Source organism: Papaver somniferum, chromosome 2 (assembly GCF_003573695.1).
Source record: "Papaver somniferum cultivar HN1 chromosome 2, ASM357369v1, whole genome shotgun sequence".
Classification (NCBI taxonomy): Eukaryota; Viridiplantae; Streptophyta; class Magnoliopsida; order Ranunculales; family Papaveraceae; genus Papaver; species Papaver somniferum.
Genome location: NC_039359.1, coordinates 115,550,169 through 115,575,575, shown reverse-complemented (window position 1 = coordinate 115,575,575; position 25,407 = coordinate 115,550,169).

Below are 25,407 nucleotides of genomic sequence, written 5' to 3'. Positions count from 1 at the left end.
CCTCAGCATTACCCCGACTCTCCCATCTGAGGAACCTATGAAGTGCCAAAGACTAGTGCAAGGGTAAGTTCGTCGAAAGAAGAAATCCTTCGAGGATAAGAAAAAGAAACAAATCAATCTTAGAGGGTACCCTTCGAATACATAAGGTGCTAAAGGAATTTTTATTTATATTTTATGCAGGAACGAAGCCTGCAAGAGCAACTCACTGCAACCATAAAGAAGACTACAAGGGGTATCTAACTACACGCAAAGTACCTTGTGACACCCATTAACTAAAAGGAGACTCCCCATGATGAATATGTAGCTGACACTGACGAGGAGGCAACCTCAAATTACACAAACGAAGGCTCCATAAAAGCAAATACTTTTCCTTTCAAGCTGCAAGAACCATCTTTCAAAATCAAAAGGGGGAAAACATACATCAATCATGGCGCCTATACAACATCAATTAAAAACAATAAAATACATGTTGAAGTTAATATAATTTTAAGGTATGATATCTTTATAGGATATAATTATATACGTAACTGTGATATATCCCTGGAAAGAGGTATTATAAGCTTCGGCAATCAATCTAAAGCTTGGGTTTCGAATATAGCTTTTAATGTGTGTGAAATGAAACAAATATGCAAAAAAAAGGGTTAGAACTGACACCCATCGTCAGAATTGACGACAAAAACGAAGGGTTAGAAATGACACCCACCGTCAGAATTGACGATGAGGCAGGACACGACATAACTGCGCATATGTCAATCTTGGATCCTCAGGGAAAATGAATCCAACTAAGAGGAAAATAATAAGAAATATATCCCACAAATATAGATACCCTGTCGAAGTAAAGCAGCCTTTGAGCTAAACGCGGAGGGTTACAGGAAAAAAATTCCCACATAGGGACCCTCACCGCCACGGTACCTTCTGGCCAAAGGATACTCTGGTAGGACGTTGAATGTTCCACCAAGGTTAATCATACCTTAGTACCAAGCGATGGCTTGATTATGCGATAAACTTGACATATTATGTCGTAAATACTGTGCAACAAAGCAAGCGGAATGCTATAACATGCATTACCAAAAGGTAAAAAATATCGAATGGTGTATGAACGTATTTTATTTACGGAGGTACAACAATACAGCGAAAAGTTTAACCAAAGATAAAGGTTCCAAAAAATATACTTCCATCACAAAAGAGTGAAGTTACAACAACGAAGGTACACCAGGAGACAACTCCATACCAAGGCAAGTAAAGAGACATCTTAGAGACATATTATCCAAAAGAAAAAACTAAAAGGTAAATAATATACACCTGAGCAATAAGTTCAAACTTATCTTAAACTCAGCTACATGCTATGAGGGGGTACCCTCTGGACTCATTATATATTGCTCAGGCAATGACTGGTTCAAAAAGATAGCAAAAATACATAATCAACGAGCGAAGGCTCCACTTTAGAAAAGGGTGAAAACCACCATTCCAATCTAAGCTGTCATTTACGAAGGCATAGCCCTTGTAAACAAATACATACATACATGCATACGTACGTACGTATATACATACATGCATACATACGTATATACATACATACATACGTGCATACTTACCTACATACATGCATACATATATACAAACATACGCGTATTTGTGTGATAATATTAGCATCATAATCTTGTACTTCGATACTTCGAGGGTACCTCGGAAAATTACTTCGAGAGTACCTCAGCAAATTACTTTGATACTTCTATACTTCAAGGGTACCTCATAAATTACTTTGATACTTCTCTACATCGACAAATTACTTCAATACTTCAAGGATACCTCAGTAAATTACTTCGATACTTCTATACTTCGAAGGTACCTCAGTAAATTAATCTGATACTTATCTACATCGGAAAACTAGTTCAATAATTCAATGGTACCACAACGAGTTTACTTCGATGGTACCTAAGCGAATTATTTTGATACTTCAAGGGTACCTCAAAAAGTTACCCCGTAGGTATCTCAGAAAACCAAGTCGATACTTCGATGATATCTCAGCGAAATAAATGAAGGAGGATAAGAATTTTTCTTAAGGATCATTCTTCGAACAACCCTCAAGAAAAGGGGCAAACTGTAGATACCAAAAATCTATTGTGCCACGCAGCACAATATTAAAGGTGGAGCAACTTATTATGTTACAACAGCATACACCACATCTCTCCTTAGGATGTTAAGTTATGAAGTTATCTCCATCAACGTAAGGCGCAATGTTAAAGGTGGGAGTAGCAAAGTACGCTACAACGGAGTACACCAAATCACTACCATGATTTCTTAGTTGTTAAGCAATAGGTTGTACTATAGGCATATGGGTGTGTCTATCTGTCAGAGGTAGCTGAGCAGTCTGCACAACTTTTAGTACGAAGGCGCAGTATTCAACCACGTGGTCTTAGAGTACGTGGCATCCTATGATTAGGAAGGTACACGACCAACGAAGGTACAACTTGTACGGAGGATTCACAGTTCAAGATGTAACGTGGGGGAAGCTAAGGTGGCGTTGTCTGATTGGAGATGGTGGGCGGCCAATGAAGGTACTAGATTGACCAAGGACCATTAGATCTCGATGGTACATAAGACGTCAAAGATATCCATGATGCATGTGGGGCTATAAATAACCATCCTAATCTCAAGAGAAGCGGGACAATTGGGTTGGTTAAGAATTAGGGAAAAGGCTCTCTCTTTACTTTTTACTTCTAGAGCTTCGTACTTTCTTCAATGGAGTTCTTCCACTCAAATGTAACAAGATCATCGATAAACTTATCATCTTTACCTATGGATGTAGGTTAAGATTAACTGAACCACGTAATCTCTTATGTGATTTATTAACTTAGTTACACTCATATTTTATTTTTATTTAGCTATTTATTTACTGAGTTATATTTGTTTACCGAGTTATCTTTGTTTACTGAGTTATCTCTGTTCGTCTGATATATCTCTTTATTTAGCTTATTTTCTTACTCGTCTCTGTTTTGCAGACGTACCTTTGTTTTCTTTGCATCTTCTCTTACGAAGTATCTTTACTTATTTAGTATATCATCTTCCGAGCATATCTCATTTTGAACGTACCTTTTATTTACTCAACAGTGTCAGTTTAACTGAGGTATACATACTACTTAGTATATGATCATCTGAGCTGCTCACATTATGTAGACTATGGGAAAAATAGTAGTCACAGAGGTAAAAACAAAAGCAAACGACAGCATAATTCCTGTAGCGAGCGTATGTGGATCACCCTTGTGTAAACTAGGCACACGTTTCGGGACCTTATCCAGAAAAAATCCTGCCGGATAAGGATTACGGCTTGACATGTGTACTATTTACTCTAAGTAGTACGTTGATTTAATGAGTTATTATCTTTTTCATATTGCAAACTCTACATATTCTTTATGACAATCTTAATCAGATATGAGTGATCATTCCTGTAAGAGCCAAGCTTCAACATGGAAAACCATTCTCTGATAAAATTCTTTGTATGAATATTAATTCTCTTGTGCTCTAAACTCATGTTTGTTGAGCTAAGAATGCATTAGTATTCCAAGAAGAATAGTTGTCATAGAAAAAGGAAAAAAAATTGCAGTAATAAAATTATTATATGCTCTCTGAAATTGTTTTCCCTAATTAGGAAATGTTTCCAAAAAATCTAATAATGTTTGGTCCCATACCATGAGAAAGTTCACGTACTTCTTCATGACCGTACGAAAACCCTAATTCTTAGACAGGTCATGAACCCATCGACATCCCAGAAATATCCTCTAAAAAAACTCTTTTAAATACCTTGACTTGTGATTGAGAAATTCTCATCCAAGGTTCGGAAACCAAGCATGTCTCATGTGTCACGAATCCTCGAATGCATGGATAAAGTTCTTAATCGCGCTGGTATTGAAACAAGATGAAAGAAGAGAACTCTGGTCGATGACGAAGCTGTTGATTCATGCGAAATTCAGTCCGATGTGAATTGGTACTTTGCTTATGATCATCAAGACGTTGAACGAGAACAAATAATCTCTGCTGATGTTGTTTCTGATTTCCTTAACAAATTTGAAGAAGCAAAACTAGAACTTGTTGAAACACTAAAAATTTTATACATGTTAAAGACTGAGTTGAAAAAGGTTTCTACTGAACTTTTTCTCATGAAATCTCATGTTCGTTAACTTCTCAATGAGGATATTTTCTCTGAAAATCTCGTGGATACAGTTGATGACAAATTCAAGGGTCTTAATACCGATGAAGAGTCTGGAAAAATCTAGTTTATTTTATTTTTTTTTTATCTAGGAAACTTCTTTTTGGAATTTGTTCTTGAGAAGGATAACTAGGGTTTGGTATAGCAAAGATTGTGATTGCACATAGCTATTTCCTATGTTTTTCATCTTGCATGTTTTTAGATTTATTTATTTTAATTCTAGAGTTGTTGGAAGATGAACTTGCAGTATGTAATCACTATTGGTTTAATTATTACAAAAGTATTATGAAATATTTGTTCTTTTACATTCTCGTGAATCGAGCTAATATTTCATATATGCTCAGACGTTAAATCCATTATGTTTTTATAAACGGAAAATAGATCAAACTCTTCGAGATTTTTCTCGCAGTATTGATCACACTTTTGTATTTTTGGTGCTTGACACACTGCGTAAGATTCTCTTATGTTAAGTAAAATCGAGTAAAATTATCTCTTTGTTCGTAACTGGCCTTGAGATTAATTTATGTCGATACTTTGGATACAAATCCTTATGATTTGTTGATGTCCGACAAAATCCTTATTTTTCACAAAAGCAAGGTCACTCATGTTGTTCTCTTGGGAATGACATTTAATGGGGGAGAGTTCTTAAATGAACTTGTGCTTAATTGATATATCTTTCTGGGGAGTGTGGCCGTGGAATTTTAAAGGGGATGCTTGTATCTTTTTAATCTCCTAGGATGAGCGCTAAGTGTTTATTACTATGTGATATCATCTAAAGAAATTGATATGTGATAGGGTGTAGAATACATCCTATTTATTATCTATTGTTTATGCTTTCTCTGCTATTTTTCTTGTAAATTATGTATTTTACGCGTGTTTTGAGTTTTATAGCTACTTTGGAGTCATGCGGAAGAAAAGAAGAAGAAATCATCCAAATTGAGCGACAAGGTCAAACTAGTCATTTCAGAGGCGAACACAATTCAGAGCCAGTAAGATTGAGCTGACTCGGCTAACTCCCTTCCTTGACCCAGCTGACTAACAGAAGACCGTTAGATTGACAGTTAAATATAACGGTACCGGAAGGAATATTCTGTCAGCGGCGATGAAGATTCCAGCAACCGGCAGGGAGCTTTCCGGTGCCGTATTCCGTTGGTACCAGTGAAGTTCCGGTGACTCAATTAATGAAGAATTTTCTAGACTCATGGGTTTGAACAATTGGGCTTGGATTTGGAAAGAGAAGATGGAAGATTTGAGAAATACTTGGATTTGGAAGTTGAGCTACAAAGGGAAAGTGGTGTTATTATGGAATGAGGACTCTATTCCTAAGAGGATTGCTAGGAAATTGAAGCCTATAAATAGAGAAGTTCTCTACACAACTTTTACACACCTTTTACACACAAAACACTTCTCTTTTCTTTATTCTTTGTGTGAACTTCTTAGCATGAGTAGCTAATTTTATTGATTGAGGATGAATTCCTAGTTCTTGATATGTTTTGAGTTTTGTTTTAAATCTACTTTGAAGTTTTCACATGATTATCGTTTGTTTTTACTAATAGGAATGTTTATACATTCATGGTTGATTGATAGGTCGTTTAGGATGCATACTAAATTGATTTGTTAATTGATCTAAAGCTAGTGAAAGTTAGGGGATAAGTAATCGTTTCTTGACTCTTTACATAAGTAGCAAACACGAGACCTTGCGGAGGGATTACGTTGAGCAATTGTGTGTGGAAACAACGTTAGCAACTAGACCTTGAGATAAGAGTCTAACTACTAATATAAACCTAATAAATTCATAAATCTTAATGCGTTTAACTCAATTACATCTTGAGTGAGCTACTACTAGGTGGTTTGGTGAATAGAATCCGGCAGTCGAGAACTTCTGTATCTGGTGATACTAGGGATTTAGGGGTTTAACACTGAGCTAGCTGCTTTACCTACGGTTGGTGATAATCTGTGACTAATAAAAAGTGGAAAAGAATATAACTTGAATCACTGTTTTGCAACGAAGAATGATTCCCTGATCTAATCTCTCTTATTGATTTCAACTTTATCTTTTTAATTGCTTTGTTTATTCTTTTACTTTATAAAATCTAAAACCCCCCTTTTTTGTGACATTATAAGACAACTAAAACCTCTTGCTCCTCGTGGGAACGATCCTTACTATCGCTATATTACTTGTTAATTAGTGAGAAAAATATTAATTAATTTGTTGTGGTTACGACACGCATCAATATGAGGAGTTGCATTTTAACTATGTTATTATGTAGTATCTCTATCTTCCATAAACTTGAGATATCTTTTGGTTGTATTCATTATGATCCCGCGATTTTCGTACCTTTGTTAATTTTATTGACAAAAAGGAGAGAATTATTTAGTAGTTTCATACTACATACATATGGCTTACGGATCATAATGTGAGTGAATCATTAATCTATAGGTTTTAACTGTTATACAAAAGATGTAAATATTTATCAAGGGGAAGAAACATATCATTATTTCAGAGTTGAGATACAATTGGACTTTGGAGAAAAATAATAATAATAAGGTTCTGTATAACGACGAAAGTTGTTATAACTACGGATCTTCAATAACAACGATGTTGATTTGAACAAGTTCAGAATCATTGCGACTTGAAATAACGAAGAGTTCAAGGAGAGTTGAAGAAACCAAGGAAATCAAGGCATGATGGATCGAGGAGTTTTTCAAAGCTTTATTTTTGTTATCCATATGTATTAATAGTTTTTCAAAGATTTATTTTTGTTAGAGCATTGCTCAGTCGAACTCACAAATTTTTCTATCTCAAGCTTGTTGTCAAAACTATATATTGATTTCTATTCTACAATTAGTTAAGTCTCGGTCTAGGATATAGGTAATTGACAAACGATCCAGTCATCATTTGCGTTTTACCTTTTGAAGACGAAGATCAACCGAAGCTTTTGGAGAACTTCATCAACAAAAGGTAAGTGAAGACTGAACCACCTATTTATCAAGTTATATTCATTTTTCTATCCTTGAGACGTTTTTCGCATAAATAATTAAACTAGCTTGCATAGACAAGAATTTTGAGTCGAGAACTAATTATTTAGTTTACGAATTTCGATAAATATAATGACTAAGCTTCATGGACATTTGTTCATACTTGATCAATTTCGGTGGAGAAAAATTTACTGTTCGGAACCAAATCATGATTCAAGTTTATCATTCAAAAATAGTCTGGAATAGTGATATATATCATTGATGTTATTCGGGAATGTTTCGAATTGATTTAGAGAAAAATATATAACTACAGTTAAACCTCGATAAATGAATGCCATCGGGACCAAAAACAATCGTTTAGCGGGGTTATTTATTTATCGATAAATGAATATTTATTTATTTAGATGGTATTTTCTTAATTAAGAAGTTAAAATGTATAAGAGAAGATGTACAAATTTACCTAGAGGGTATCGGCCAAAATTCTTATCAATAATTCAATGGTCGTAGAAGAAAGATAACCAAGGATTAACTGGTGTCATTTTTAGTTTAGGTTATAGAAATGTGATGGACGTCGAACATCTTTTAAACTATCCTAACGAAAATGATACAATTATTGAATCTCCAACAGACGAAGAAATTATTGAGTCGGTAATATATGATGAGAATGATCCTGAACCAGATGATAGTAGCATCGTACCAAATATGTCATTTAAAGATTACCTTCAAGAGATGATCACAATAAAAAAATTACTTGCTACAACATGAGCAAAATATTCCATAAATTATGCAAGCATTACATTAAGGATACGGTGCATTTTGGTTTGGGTGGAAGAAAAAACAACCAACCATAGATGAAGAATTAACTTCACATATTTAGTTTGTTTCTACATATATTTTTATATAAAATTTACTAATTATGTATATTGGTTTATTCTCATATATATTTTTTTTATACGGAATTTAGTGATTATTCGTTTTTATTTATATAGGGCCTTTAAGGATTCAATTTTTTTATTCATTAATGCATTAAGAGAGGTTATTCATTTATCCACTTGGACCAAGTCGGGACCGAAAAAAATTATTCATTTGACGAGGTTATTCATTTATCGAACATTCGTTTATCGAGGTTCGACTGTACTATATTCGAAATACAAGACAGTGTTATCAGTCTTACAAACTGAGATAATTGTTATAATTCTGAAGCCATATTACATGTACTCATACACGTAGCGAGTAGCTATATATCGACTTACATATTTATGTGATATGCATCTTGGTATGCACATCATGGAAAAATATGTTTGTTTTGTGATCCGAATAGGTATGCATATTCGTCTACAAATCATTTTGGAACTGTGATAAGGGAACCGGGTTTAAGTATCCAAACCGTTATACAGTTATATTTTCCTGAACCAGTTTAGTACCCAAACCGGTACGCAAATTAAAAAGGTTCTGTGAACTCCAGAACCGGTAAAATCTTAAGGTTTCCAAACCGGTTCGCAAACTGTAAAAAGTTCTGTCAACTCCGGAACTCAGTTGTGCACCTAAGTTTGCAAACTGGTACGTGAACTGAAAAAGTTCTGTCAACTCCGGAACTCTGTTTTTCTCATAAGTTTGCAAACTGATCCGCGTACCATGACTCAGCCAATTCAGGGACGACTTATGTATTTGTACTTTGTGCATTTACCAACTATGTCGATTATGATTCAATTGCGATAAAATTATTTCTATGAGATAATTTTCATTTGATCAATTCTCTAAAAACACTTGAATTATTTGATCACATGATTGTGATCAAGATCAATGTCTTTCTGTTCATGAAAATGAGTATTAAGCTTTTAAGTTCAAACTGGCTAGTTTCGGCTAACCATATTGAACATTGTCTTTGTACACGGTGTTACGGTTTACCTAACCAGAGTGTATATATTGTTTATATGAATGATATTCAAAGTTTTCATCTAACGGTAAATACTGTTTGCTTGGTTCCAAAGTTATCTTAGCTTAAACCTAAAGCAACATATGCTTTGAGTGTCTATATAACGGGAACACTAAGCAACTAAGATCTTTGAATCCTAACACTACTTTTTTGGTGTGTCCTAGTTGTATCTAGAGTCGTCCTCTCCAGAAACCATTTTAGGGTTTAGTGACTATCAAAGATTTCATTAGAAATTCGTGAATCCAGTTACAGTTATCTTGATAACTTGAGTATCATGATCTCGTTCGATTGTTGATTTATCACTTGAACAAGATACATAGAAATAACAAAGTTCTCTTCGTCTCAACTTTGTGATTCCACAAGTTTTGTACTTGTGAGGAGAATAATAATTTAAGCTGCACTTCGGTTTGCATAAGTCCGGATTTTGAGAATAGCTGAACTTTTGTCAAATTGCTATCGATTTCCATCACCTTGATCCTACGTTTCGATCATAATCAGGAAATCAATTATATAGGATTAATATGTGGGAGGAATATTTGGTTTAAAGTCTTCAATTGAGTTAAATAAACTCTTAGTTAGTGTGGCGTAATCTAAGGGAATCAATTGCGCGGAGTCATGCTATGATTCAAGAGGCGTAAGGAGCGCGACTGTACCTGAATCAGTGGGAGACTAAGTTCGGGCTCAACTATATTCCAGACTGAAGTTAATTGGTAGTAAGCTTGTGTATGTAGCGGCTTAGTACAATTTGATATTCAATCTGGACTAGGTCTCAGGGTTTTTATGCATTTGCAGTTTCCTTGTTAACAAAATTTCTGGTGTCTGTGTTATTTTTTCCGCATTATATTGTTTATCTTTATAATTGAAATATCACAGGTTGTGCGTTGAGCAATCACAGTAGATACATCCGACCTAGTTTGTTGGATACGACTTGATTGATCCTTGGACATTGGTCTTTGTTACTGTCCAAGAACTCTCTTTGTAATTAGGTTCACAGATTCAATTCTGTAAATGTTCTAGTAACAAGAGAGATAAAGATATAATTTTAGACACTTTCCTTGATTGGGTTTCAACTCTCGGAGTTGTGTTGAATTTGTCCATAAAGATTGCTTACGAAAAAGTTGGTGGTGTATTTTGGTACCCACATTGTTTTCATAAACATTCCCTTTTTAATCATGAAGTAGAGGAAAATCGTACGATTCGCGGTTGATGGGTGCCTAACCCCTTCCCATCCCGTACTAGAATCTCCTTATCCCGATTCTCTGATAATCGACCATGAAATGTTACTTATAACTAGATTTTTTTTCCCCAAAAAAATTCAAACTAGTTAAAAAAGGGTCCTGACTCCTCTTGGTAAGGTGGCGACTTCAACACATCTCTTTTCTTTGAGCTGTTAGCTCTTATTAACGAAATAGTAAAAAGTTATCTCTGCACGACTTGTGCGATAAACATTCACGAACTAATGAGCACATAAACACCACCCCTCGACCATAACAGACACCATAATAATAATAATAGGAGATCAGAAAAGTCGGACTTGCATCTCGTGTGCTTTCTCGATTTTAAAATGGCGACGTCATTGTGGAAATTTAAGAGATTCGACTTGAAAAAATAATAATGGGAAATGTTTATATATATATATATATATATATATATATATATATATATATATATATATATATATATATATATATATATATATATATATATATATATTTTTGTTATGTTGATCATCAAAACAAGCTCTGTGATTACAGGTGTCCAAATCAAAATCAGCAGTTATAATGAAGAATAAAACTTTCTAGCAGATAAAGAAGGAAGGCTAGTCAAGATGGATTCTCCACAATCTGAACAAGGAGGAACTAGTAATCTTGATAATTTTAAGTTAACATTTCGATAATGGAACGAATCATTGAAGAGCAACTGGAAAAATTCTTTAGAAAGACTAGAGAGAGGGTTAAAAAAAAGGGGCCAATAACGGAAACGGTTCTAAGAACCAACCAAAAGGTTCAGGATCCATAGGTGGTTCCCATGAAAAGGAAAACCAATACGATAGGACCCAAAATCATTAAGATGATGAAAATGAAGAACACTCCGGGAACACAACGTCGAGCAATGAAACTCTCGCAATAGAAATAAGGAAAAGGTCGTCAATGCTCGAGGTTAACCACAACATCGGTAACAAAATTTGGTACACTCCGTCGATAGGAAGCTTGCCTGAAGGGTTCAAATTCCCCAAGATGGATAAATATGATGGCCGAGGCCCTCCCAAAGCATACATAATGATGTATTTAAATTACCTGTAACCTCAAGGCATAACTGACAATTGCTAACTAAACTTGTTTCACCGAAGCCTAACTGGGCTGGCTCTAGATTGGTACACACATGGAAAAAAAAAATGTGAAAACTACAGGGAGATCCATTCTCCCAGACTTTTCTACTATGAAACCCACGCTCAGAAAAACACAGGCGCGTACCCATTTTTTGGAAGAAAATTATTCTCAAACCCATAATTTCTGAAATTATGTTTCGATCTTTTTTTTTTCTTCTTCTTCTTCTCAGATTCGTATCTCCCTACAGCTTTCTTTCATATCTATCGACGGAGTCCAAAATCTCGATTGAGATTAGAAATTGCAGCAACCAAGTTGGGTCCGTTTGTCAACTGGATTGGGTGTATTCAAAGGTTCGTTTGTGATTCGAATCATCTACAGTTGAGGTAATGTTTGAGAGGAAGAAGTTAGGGTCTGATTTGTTGATGTAATTGATTATGAATGAAGTTTTTGAAGATCAGATAAGGAATTTGGTGAAGTTGCAAAACTGAAATCAACAAAGAAAAGGGGATCTGGGACTGATTGGTTAAATGGGTTTTGGTGGTTGTGTTCGAAGAACCGGGAGATCGAGATGATGTAGAAGTTTGGGTTGTATTTTAACTCAAGAGAGCCAGGAAAGAAGAATTTCTTACATCCCCTCTTTTCTCTGTCCAAGAGATGTTGTTGATGTGGTTGATTGTGACAGTAAATGATGATGAATGAGTCTAGTTTATAATTCCTGGAAGAAGTGGAGTTATTGGGCTGTGTTGAATGTGAAATTGCAGGAATTGGAGAGCTGAAGGAGATGGCTTCTCAACATACAACAACACCATCAGGTAGCGTATATCAACTGTTCGACAGAAAAGCTGAACCACCATCTTATTACCACCTAGTTCGCAGCTGTTACAATGGTTGCTGTTATGGGCATTGTTGATTATCTGGGTCGTGTAAGAAGAGGAGCAGAAACAAATGCTGCTGCAGATGTTTGTGTGGGTGTTGTGTGCTGTTGTCGTGGGTTTGAAACCAGCAAGATATCGAAGGATACATGTTGTCTATGGTGAGGGTTTGGTACAGTTCTGGCAGCGAGAAAAGAAGGAAGAAAAGGGTGCAGAGTGATTCACAAATTTGGTTAGTGTTGTGGAAGATTTGGTCAAGGTTAAACAACAAGAACATAACCAGCTGCAGGTGCTTGACCGCACCGTTTCCTTGCTAGTTTGCTGTGCGTTTGTGGGATGAGTACAAGGGTTGTTTGCAGCGGATGTGGCATTACTTAGAAGCCAGTAGGGTGAGCTAACTTGGGTACCAATTTGTTTCAGCATCATATAGAGTTTGGATCCTTGAAAATAGCTAAGAAAGAGTGTAGTTGCCGTCAGTTTTATGAGATGAATGGCTGCAGATTGGTGGTGTTTAGTTTTTTTATCGAACAAGGATTGTTGGAGGCGGTTTATGGTGCGACATTACAGGGTTTAGCACATCAGGTTTTGACAGAAGAAGCATTATCAACGGCAGCTTGGTTTGCTGCCAGGATTTGACTTGAATCTATGATGTTTTATTCTACGTCTGCAACAATGGATATGAGGGTGTGCTTGTTGTCCGAGATTGAGAGTCTGATTTTTGTCGAGATATAGATGGGGAGCTGTGAAGTTGGTGGCTAGTTATGCATGACACGTTGTTATGACTGCATAACATATCAAGATCAGATTTGGTTTTTAGTCTGTTGGGTGTTTTTTTAAGTTGTTATGCAGTTATGAAAATGGATGCATAACCTGTTATGCATCTACAAAATTTGTTGCATAACTTGTTATGCAGTCCAAAAAACGGTTGCATAGCACGTTATGCATCAAATTTTTCGTCACTATTGAAACCAACAAAAACAAAGACTGCACAACTTGTCATGCACCTACAATAATATCTGCATAACATGTTATGCAGTCGTGAAAATTGATGCATAACCTGTTATGCAACCGAAAATATGGTTGCATAATGCATTATGCATCGAGAAATTTGTTGCACAATCTTTTATGCATCGAGAAAATAGATGCATAACCTGTTATGTTTGCATAATGCATTATGCATCAATTTTTTATGTACGCACTAAAATCAACCAAAACAATGGCTACATAACTTGTTATAGATGCATAACTTTGTTATGCAGATGCATAATTTGTTATGCAGTCGAGAAAATGGTTGCATAATTTGTTATGCGTCTGCAGAATGTGTTATGCATCTTTTTTGGTGGCTGCATAATGGTTATGTAGTCAGTTTTCGAAATTTTGCCTAAATGATGATCACCTCCGATTTTTTCGTGAAAAACAAAAATTTAATATTGTTGTTTGTACTCGTTGCGTATCTCTCTTAAAAATATTTCCAACGATATAAAATTTATAAAATTCCAAGGCGCGGATTTTTAGATATGTTATATCCAAGTTGTGTTGCCAATTATACCCCTGATACATAACCCGTCATGCGGATGCATAATCCGTCATGCATACATTTTTAATAATTTCATATAATTATGGGTGTCAAGGTACCTAAAATTAATTGTGGGCCTGAGAATGAGAATATTTTTTTTTTGGATCTCCCCTAATTTCCCCAAAAAAAAATTGCTACATGGGCTTCTCTATTAGATCTGTTCGTTGAAAACTTTAGCAGGAGTGTGGACAACAGTGTGCCTCTGCATCAGTTAGAATCTCTAAAGCAAGGGGCATATGAAGGGTTTTACGGACTGGATGATTCGTGGGACAAAAAGGTGTTCGAAATGTTTGAACGGCCCTCGGAATCAACATAGTTAAAAATGGTGATGAAAGCAGCATCAATGACTTACAAAGGGCTTCTTAGCCTGGTTGTCCTTCAAACAATGGCCGAGTTCTGTACCAGGGGACTTATATTGAAGATGCAATGAAGAATTGTGCATATGCGGGGTTTTTATGGGGCCACATCCACCAATCGGGCAAAACCCGTCAAAGAAAAGAGAGGTAAATTACGTAAGTCCAGTCCTTACTGAACCCACTTACGTAAAGGCTGCAGGAAAAACACCCGCGACCGAAATACCTCGTCAGGAGAGAGGTCGGTGCGAACCTTATATTGAAAAAATGTGGAGAAAAAACCGAAAATTATCTGAACTTGATGGGAAATCATTATGTTCCTGGCGATGCTAGTCAAAAAAAAATCAAGGAAATACCATATAGTTCTAGGAATAATATATGAGAAATTTGCTATTTCATCCAGAATACCCGACTACGTTTAACCGGTAGTCCAGCGCCAAAAGGTAATTAATCGGAGGTCCAAAAAGCTTTTGAATAGTCAAAATTACTTGTCTATCCTCACCACTCACATGTGGATGCATATCTCGTTCTTCTTCTTTACCTATCTACCCATAGACACGTTAAAAGTAATTTTCAGTTTCATTTTCGATTCTCTCTCTCTTGTTTCTTCAGTCACAGAACCGCTCCTTCAATTTCTTCTTTACCAATCGCTTCTATCTCTTCTTTCTTCTCAATCAAACTCATCTGAAAAACGATTTTGGAAATCATTAATTACAGAAAAATCATCAGTTCCTGACCTAATCAATTACATAAATCATCAGTTCCTAACCTAATTTTTATTCATTCAATTGAAGAGAAAAAATGGTTAGAACTATCAAGCGGACAATTACAGAAGAAATTGTAGAAGAAACCCAGGTAAAAAGAAGAAGAAAAATTGTTGATGATTCACCAACACAATCCTCCCCTGCTGCTAAATCTCCGACAACAAGGAGTGTGAGTAAAGTTGGTACTCCTTCACGAACAAATGTTCCTCAAGTAGAAGGTAAGCAAAAATCAGAAGAAAGTAAAGCCTAATTTTGTACTTCATATTGACATGCAATACTTAGAAAACTGTTGTTGAATTTCATATTGACATGCAAATACATATCAATATGTAGTGCTGATGAAAAACTGTTGATATGTAGTGATGTTCAACTAATATCCTACATATGCTCAATAGAATCACTACATCTCTGTATGTAGTGTTTGTTTTACATGTTTTCAACTGTTGTATATGCAATTTACTCTTACATATTGACATGCAGTGTGTGTTTCTATGCTCAATGGAATCACTAGATATTTGTATGTAGTGTCTGGTATACATGTTTTCATATGTTGTATATGTAATTTGAGACAACATATTGACATGCAATGTGTGATTCATATGTTTTTTGTTCAATAGAAACACAACATCTCTGTGAGTCATATGTTTTACATGTTTTTCATCTGTTGTGTAAGTAATTTGACACAACATATTGACATGCAGTGTGTGATTCATATGTTTTATATCTGTACTACATATCAATATGTTGTCTGCATTTTGTAGTTATTGATACGTAATGATAGCATCTCAAATTGATATGTGTGCTACATATTATTATCTGCCTGTAATATGTAATGTGTACAAAACTTTTGGTTTACAAAAACAGCAAAAACCAAAGGAAAGAAAGTAGCTGCTGCTCCTGAAGCAAAAAGCAAAAGAAAAACAACAGCGGCAACTACTAAAGCAAAAGGAAAAACAGCGACAAAGGCTTCTATTCCTTCACCACCAGCAAAGGGGAACAAAGCACTTGTCCTGAGAGATGCTACTCCTTATCCAAAAGGAAAGGGAAAAGCAAAAAGGGGGAAAGCAAAAGCGCTCCTGAAAGAAGGTTTGTAATGTTAAAACTGAAGATAATTCTTAATAACGAGGGGGCAGTTGTGGAATTTGATATGTAGTTGTTTCATGTTCATGGTAGATACATTACCTACATATTTTATATGGTGTAGGGGAAGAGAAGGGGAAGAAAGCAGTTGCCTTGAGAGCTGCTACTCCTTCACCAAAAACAAAAGGGGGGAAAGCAAATGTAGAAGGTATGTAGTACAACTACATATAGAACAAAGCGTATGAATAATATGTATCCTTAATAACATATTTTTATGAGTATGTAATGATGTATTGTTGTGCTTGTTTTTGGTATTAAGTGTTTTTACATTTTTACTGTATCAAAGCAGATACATATGCCATACGTACTATTACAAATCGATATGTAGTTAAAATAATACGTAGTGGTATCTACTATTATATATCAATATGTAGAGGTAAATACTTATACTCTGATAACATATTACATATAAATATGTAGAGGTAGATACTTATATTCTCGTATGTACTGTTAATAATATGTAGTTTCAAGACTTGGTAGATATTACAACTACATATTGATGATGTAACTACATATTTGATATACCATATTGATATGTACTGTAATAGTTTTTGGTTCTTGTTATTGTGTAGGTGCTAATAAGCGTAAGAAAGGAGATGGAAAACCACGAAGTTTATACCGTGGCGGTTTCAGGGGCTTGTGGGGGCTTGCGAAGACTATTAGGACCACTAAGAAGGCTATTGCGAAGTCCACTGAAAACCTTGAGTTGAGTGAGTTGCAGCTGAAGATGATTTCTGAAGCATCATTCGGTAACCTGTTCCTAATGTTCTGGTACACAAGATTTGAGTTGGAACATTGGTTGAAGATTGAAGATGCAATGACGAAAATGTTACGCTGTTACGTTAGGGGTCAAGATCCAAACAAGCTTAGATTTGTCTTTAAAAGGCATGGCCAACCGAATGAGCTAGTATCCACACCAGAAGAAATGCACTTATTTATGGGATGCCGAGAATTCCAAATAGGGAATATCTTGATTATAGGCTTACACAAGTCAATAAAAAAAGTGGATGGCGTGAAACAGAATTTTTCAAAAGGACTTTTCCCACTGATATGAAAGCTGGTGATAAAGTGACTAGGCCAATGATTGTGAAGGCAATCTTGAATATCCTTAAACGAACACCAATTAATCTGAAAAAGAAGAAGTCTGATGAAGAGTCTCTGCAAAGCGTGGGTGATCAATCAAATGAAGATTCTGAAGAAGACGAGGAAGACGAGGAAGATGCCGAAGATCTTGTTAGGCTTATCTGCTTGTATATGTGCACTTCATTATTTTTCGCTACAAGTGATGCAAACGCTTTGACTGAAAAATATATTGGTTTCGTTCTTGATCTTGAGAAGGCTAAGAATATTTCATGGCCTGACCTCATCCATTCTCATTTAGAGAAAGAGCTGAATGAAAACGTGGAATCCGTAGAACGCACAAATGGTTGTGCTATTTATTTGTTGGTAAGAATCTATTTATTTGTTTATTCTACTTCAAAATGTTTTTGTTTTATGTGTTTTCTACATTTTGATAGTATATCTAATACTGCATATCAATATTTTGCAGCCATGGTTTGCGGAGCATACCCATTTGGTGGCGCCCGAGGATATAGTGACAGAACCTGCAGGAATGTATGTGCCAAGAGTGGCTAGGTGGAATCATACAAAGATATGTGCTGAGTTCCTAAAGGATATTGATCTTTCTGAGTATCAGGTAAACTTGCCGTACATATTTTGTCATAATAAAAATATATATTGATAAGTACACGTAGTTCGACATATTGATATGTAATTATTAGCATATCAATATGTAGTAGTTATTAGCATATCAATATGCTACATATTAGCATATCAATATGTATTAGTTATTAGCATATCAATTTGTGTGTGATACATATTGATATGTAGTTATTAGCATATCAATATGTAGTTCTCCCTGTGTATCTAATAGAGAAAGAACCACGACATGTTTTTTTTTGGTAATATCTAATATGTAGTTGCTTTTTTACATTTATTTGATTTGTACCAGTTCCATGTTGATTTCAAAGATGAGATAACACACGAAGAAAGACAAATCCTTAATCGTATTTCAAGAAGGATTCAACAGGAAGCAAATGATGATGCTTTTTGTTTAGATGACAATTCCGAATCGGAAGAGAGAAGAAGAAGAGAAGAAGAGAGAGGAAGAAGAGAAGAAAGAAAGAAGAGGACTCAGTATTGGGGGGAGAAGATTGGAAGATTAAATACGATGATTTGAGGAATACAATATCTGCCAAATGGAGTGAATTCAACACAATGCAGCAAGAGGGCGAACCGGTTGACGCTTCAAAGCTTGAGTTCATGTTGCATGATATTTACCGGAAAGCTTTCCCTTTGCAGAGAGAAGCCAGCCAGGAAGATTATGTTAGCTTGGGATGTACACCTACTCCAAGAAACCCCAATGAAGAGTTGAATGTGGACCAAATAGTTGAGAACGAAATACAAGGTTCTCCGGAAGATCAAACAGATGCTAATGTCAACATTCCTGAAGTTGGTTTGTCAACACCGAAAGATCAAACTCATGCTAATGCCACCTCTGAGGTTGAATTGTCAACAACTTCAGTATTGAAGTTCCATGATGTTGAAGTTCCGCGTTCTGAGGTTAAAAATTGGGCTAAATCTAATTTGGAGCAAAAAGTCAAAGAGATACAAGAGAAAAAGGGCAAAGAAAACACACAGGTAAGTAGCATATCAGTACGTAGTCTAAGTAGCATATTAATATCTATCTGTGACATATCAATATGTAGTGGTATCTACCATTACATATTGATATGTAACAGTACATTCTTGTATACCACTATCTATCTGTTACATATCAATATCTATCTGTTACTTATCAATATGTAGTGGTATCTACCATTACATATTGATATGTAACAGTACATTCTTGTAGTGGAACATATTTATATGTAACAGTACATTCTTGTGGTGGTAGACATAGCAAAAACTCAAGCTAAGTAGGTTTTTGTTGACAGTTTCAATTGATTTTTGCAGGTTGATCAACTTGAAGTTAGGCAGGAAGCAGCAAAGGAGTTGCTTACAACTATGCTAGAAACGAAGTCTTCAGTTGTAGTTAATTCGCAGAAATTTCCAGAGTATAACGCCGGATTGGCGGCGGAAGAGTTTCATTTGCTGGATGTACCTTTGTTTACTATGATGTCGAGTTTGGAACACATTGAAAAGCTGTCTATGCCAGATTTTATAGAAATGGCAAACTCTGGCATTGGTGTTTATGTCGAAGAGTTTGCAGACCTCCTTCCAGATAACAACGATGGTCTTTTTGGTATTAACTTACGAGAACAATTTGATAATCTGTTTGGAAGAGATTTGCGGCCTTTACAAATTCCACAAGAAACAACTGAGCAACAAGAACCCATTGAACCGAAAGATGCAGGTGAAGTTACAGGTAAGCAACAAGAATACATACTTACAACCAGTTCAAAAAGTCATTTGGAGGTTGCATCACAAGATCCTTTGGATGTTTCATCACAAGATGTTCTGGATGTCCCCTCGCAAGATGTTTTGGAGGTTCCATCACAAGATCCTTTGGATGTTTCATCACAAGATGTTCTGGATGTCCCCTCGCAAGATGTTTTGGAGGTTCCATCACAGGTGAATGATATGTACTAAAAATCTCATTTTGTGTAGTTAATATTACACTACAAATCACTACATACTGATATGTATATCAGTATGGTAGCACTAGAAATCACTATACCATACAATCATATACCACTACATGCTTTCAAAAATGATTAGGTGATGTAACTATGTTTTATGCAATATAGATATTTACATATTTTTTTATGTTGATTAAAAATGCAGGAACAGTTTAGCCCAAGCCAGAAACAAAAAATGGTAAAAGTGAACAAAAAGCGCGCTTCAAAGCCCGAAAAGCAGCAGGTAACAACACCCACCAGACCTGTTACTCGTTCCCATCCTGCAAAGAAGGTAGATGATATTTATGAGAGTGGAAGTAAGTTCTCACCATCATATAAAGGACCGAAAGCTGCAGCAGCAGAAGCAATACCGCTAAACAAAAAGAGAAAGCTTAAATTGCGCAAGTATTTCCGGAAACTGACTAAATCACCATTCTATAATGACATGAACGATGAACAAAAGAGTACTCTTTCCACATACATCAATAATGCAAAAAATCTTAGGTGAGTTCTCAATTGACACTTTTATATTGATATGTACTATTAGTTTGTGTATGTACTTTTGATATACATACATATTTGTATAAAAAATACTGAGAAAGACATATCAGTATGTACTGTTACACAAAGAATACTAACCTTTACGTCGTTTATTTTCTAGCTCAATTGCTTGGAGAGTGGGAGAAGGTGGTCTTTGTGTAAGTGGAACTACAGTTGATGACTTGGTGCAGAACGATTTATTAGAACAAGATCTTCTCAACTACGCACAATACAAGCTTAACACCAAATTTCAGAATGAGCAACCGATGCACGAAGTATACAGGAAATACTTGCCTGTGTTGCATCTGGATCCGTCCGCTTGGGTAAGTTGTTATCTTACACTGCATATTTACTACACACATATTCAAAAATTAAAAAAGTATGTAGGGTAGGTACACTACATATCAATATTGCATAAAACAAATTAGATATAAACTATTTCAAGTACATCCATGTTTTCAGTACAATGTCGAGTTCCCGGATAACCTCAAAGGAGCAGCACATGATTCTGTTTACAAACCAATATTGGCGATGGATGAAAGTATCAAGAAGATTCTTGTACCAATGTGCCACCACAATCTTCATTGGACGCTACTTGAGTATGACTGCGAAAAAATGGTGTTCAACCACTACAATTCTTCTAAGGCTGAATGGGGAGGTATTTGTTATCCACACGCCTGCAAAATGGCAGATTACATGTACGTACCTATCAACGTGTACTTGCTGGAGAAGAACAAAGTAACAATGAAGAATGTAATAGTGAATGAATGTGAAGCACCTCAACAAGGGGGATCGCCAGACTGTCTACTGTTTGTGATGCATTTTATGAAGATGATGTCAAAAAGAAAATATGTGGGAGTGCCTTTGGGAGATGATGAAGAAGTGCAAGCGAAGATTCGTAACAAAAGGGTCCCGTTAGCATGCAAATTGCTGAAAGCATCTCCACCAGAAATCAGTTGGCAGATGACACAAAAATAGTCTTACTTGCTAAAAGTAATCTGACAGTACATATCACTATTTACCTATTTTCTTTTCTTTTTATTCTTGGTTTCATTTCATTTCATGAGTTCAAGAATGTTCAAAAACATATATCTAATATGTAGTGATTTTTAATTTGAATTTGGGTTTAACTTTAATGTAGTGATATTTCAATTGTGTTACTTAAACATGATTTTGTGTTGTTGATACGAGGGGGCGCTGCCCCCTCGACCCCCGTGAAGATGGTGAATCAGCTGGAAAACCAAAAGATGTTCTAAATAATCTTAGTGGAAGATGGTTAAACCACAAACCAGTACATATTTAATTGTTTTCTTGTTACAAACATCTAGTATGGTTACACTACAACCACTACATATCAGTATGTAGTGGTAGATACTAACACTACAATACTGACATGTAATTTCAGTATGTAAATACTTCACTACTGGTGATAGATACTGACATTTTGATAGACTTAACAACATATTTCATTATTCGAAAATAACTACAATAACTACATTTTGATAGACTTATAATGTTTCAAAAACCAAAAGATGTTCTAAGAAACAACAAAAACAGTATTTTCAGTACACTTGTAATGTATGTACTGTAAATGAAATACTTATTAACCAAATTCAGTTGGTACTGACAAAATCAAAAAGAAAAACGGTAGAATAGAACAAGGGCTAGAGGAAAGAATTGTGGAAAAGGAATCTGGCAACATCATCGATATAACATTCTGCTGCACGTTCAAGCCTGTGATAAAAGAAAAAGAGAAATCAGAACACTACTTGCTTAAAAGTACATTGTATTGTATCAAACTTACTTAATTAAGACATTAATATGTATCTGACTGAAATACATACCTGACACAAAATCATTCTTCAGAAAGTTCATACTGTCGGATAAGATTGCATGTTGCCTTGTTGTGATGAGTCTTCAAATTACAGTTTGAACACTTGACAGATTTTCTACTAGTCTCATATGCAGACTTAATACGTTTCCCCTTTTTCCTGCCTGGTGGAGACCTAATTACTTCTGCTGGGAGAACGATATCATCTACGTGATACTCATCGGGCCTGTGAGAAAAAAACAGTATCATATAAATGGAATGAACCACAACTACATATGAATATGTACACGGTATATTGTTCCTGAAAAACAAATATAAAAAATGTAGTGGTATCTACCATTACATATCAGTATGTAACATCCATATGTAAGTAGGTTTATGTTGACAGTTTCAATTGCTATTACATGTGTAAGTGGTATCTACCATTACATTTGTTATGCAAAATATGAAAATGTACTGATTAAAGACACATACCTGTCGTGGTTAGGAACGGGTCTAATAGCTATTGAATATAACTTACGAAAAGTGGTAACTTTGAAATAATCTTCAACATAATCAAGAATCCTTCCTCCAGATCTAGTAACAGCTGCAGTAGCGTGCGAGCATGGAAAACCATAAACGCGCCATCGTTGGCAAGTACAAGTTTTTCTCTCTAGATCTACCATATGAGATCTGCACAGTACATATTCATGTGTTATTTTTTAGTACACCTAATATACACAGTACATATTTATATGTTCTCACAGAAACATGATACTTAAAAAAAAGAAAGAGAAAGTAAATAACATTCAGATGATAGAGATTAGGGGTAAACGCTAACCTTGGAGAATGCACTTCATAACGATTAGCATCTGACTGGCTAACTTTCCAGGGACGACCAATTTGGATGTGTAGTTCAAGCAAGGCTTGATACGTAGGGGTTAGCAGTTCTGGGTCCATCAAGAGACTCTCTTCACGACGTTCTGACATCATTTCCATCATACGTATCCTACACGACAAGGGGATAGCAAGTTTGTTATACTAAAAATATACGTAGATTAACAGAACATATATGCTAATATTGTTACAAAAATAAAACTAATATAATCTTGTATTGTGACTAAGGAAACTGATACAAACCTGATCGAGTCAACGAACGCACACGCAGGTAATTTCTTCTCTTTGTTAATCCAGCTATTGAACGATTCAGCAACGCTAGATGAAGTGTAACCATAACTACAACCCTTGAAGAAAGCACTGGACCACTTTTCTTTTGGAATGTTGCGGCAGTAGTAAGCAACAGAAGGCCTTCCCAAATTAACCATTTCTTGAAGACCTTCCTCGTATGTTGCAGGATAAAGAGCATATGTCGCCTTTCGGAAAGCATCAGTCACTTCCTTATACTTTTCGTCAGACTTTGGGATAGGTAAGTTTTTGTCCAAATGGAAGTAACAATATCTTTGATGAGAATCAGGGAACTCTTTGGGAATATATTTAACCAACCCTTCACCTCGGTCAGTCATAAAAGTGATTGGGCGATCATCATTCAAAGCCTCCTTCAGTTTCTTGAAAAACCATTCCCAGCTGATATTGTCTTCACCAGGTACTAAAGCAAACGCAAGCGGATAAAATCCTGCAAAAAGGAATTACTAGTTATGTTAAGCAACTAATATTGACACTACATATTGACATGCAGTTGGTTTACCTCTTTGTTGATATGTGAAAACCTGACACTACATAATAACATGTTAAGCAACTGATTGACACTACATTTTCACATGCAGTATGGTTTATCTCATACTCAGTAAGGTCAATATGTAGTATGTAGTATAGTCAATACTCATTGTCAGATAGTGAAGTAAGGTCAATATGAGTGATCTAACTACCAGACACTACATATCAAAAAAAAAAAAACCAGTTACCTTGATTGCCATTAAGACATGTTGCTGCCATGAGACCTCCTTTAAAAGTTCCAGTGAGAAATGTACAGTCACAGAAAATCATGGGACGACATAGTTTATATCCCTCTATACAAGCTCCAAAGCAAACAAAAAGTCTATTGAATCTTTTTGTACCATCATTGAAATCGAAATCAATAAATGACCCAGGGTTTGTTTCCCTAACAACATTCACCCACCAAGCAAGATCAGTGTACGACTTCACATCATTACCAAAAATCTGTTTATGCGACAACTCAATTGCATGATATGCGTGGTGATACTGGATTTCAATGCCACCACCAACTTTAAGATAATCTATGATCTCTGCTGGTGTTATGCGAGGGTTGTGCCTGACCATCTCATGAATTAGACTGTTCATGATTTTTTTTGTAACTCTTGGATTCTTCAACATATAACCACCGCCACAGGTGTGCCTTCCCACATATTCCTTTATCTTAAAAACATCAATAGAACTACCAATGGCAGTTGCGTGAAGCTTCCATGAACAACCTTTCACACTACATATGGCGGTGAATCTCTCAAGGTCATTCTTCTTCTTAATTACCTCATATCCAGTTCTCATGCAGTATTTTTGGCATGCTATACGTACGGCGTCAACACCACCATAGAATAATTGATCTGTATCATCAAAAATCTTATCCCAACCATCTGAAAAAAACACTCTTGGGGATTCTTTACCTTCTTTCAAATAACTATTCTTTGCACTGACAACTAAGTCTGCATTACTATCAACTTCCATACGCCTAGATGCGCCATTTGAAATTACATCCACGTGCAAATCAAAGAAAGCTGATTGCTTTGAAGAATGTAATGCAGAGATGCCCTGGAGTGTTACATCGGCAAGAATAGGAACTATCGCTTGATTCTGGAAATAGTTAACCAGAATAGTCGATGGAGTCAACCAGCTCCACATATTACAGATGCAAAATTTCAAATCCTCTAAAGTTGAAAACGATGTAACCTCATATGCAAAATGATATTGCTTATGGTATACATGAGAATAGATGGAGAAGTCTGGTTTGGGAGCAACGTCAGACATGTTAACCATGTAAAAAATGACATGTACTGAGATGAAACAAAAAGAGTCTTTGTATTGACATGTTATAAGCAGTACATATTGACATGTACTGACTCATATTGATATGTATTGGCATCTACTGCAGGATGAAAAAAGAGCATGCTATATGCAGGACGTATTGACATGTACTGACTCATATTCATATGTATTGGCATCTACTGCAGAGTGAAAAAAAAGCACG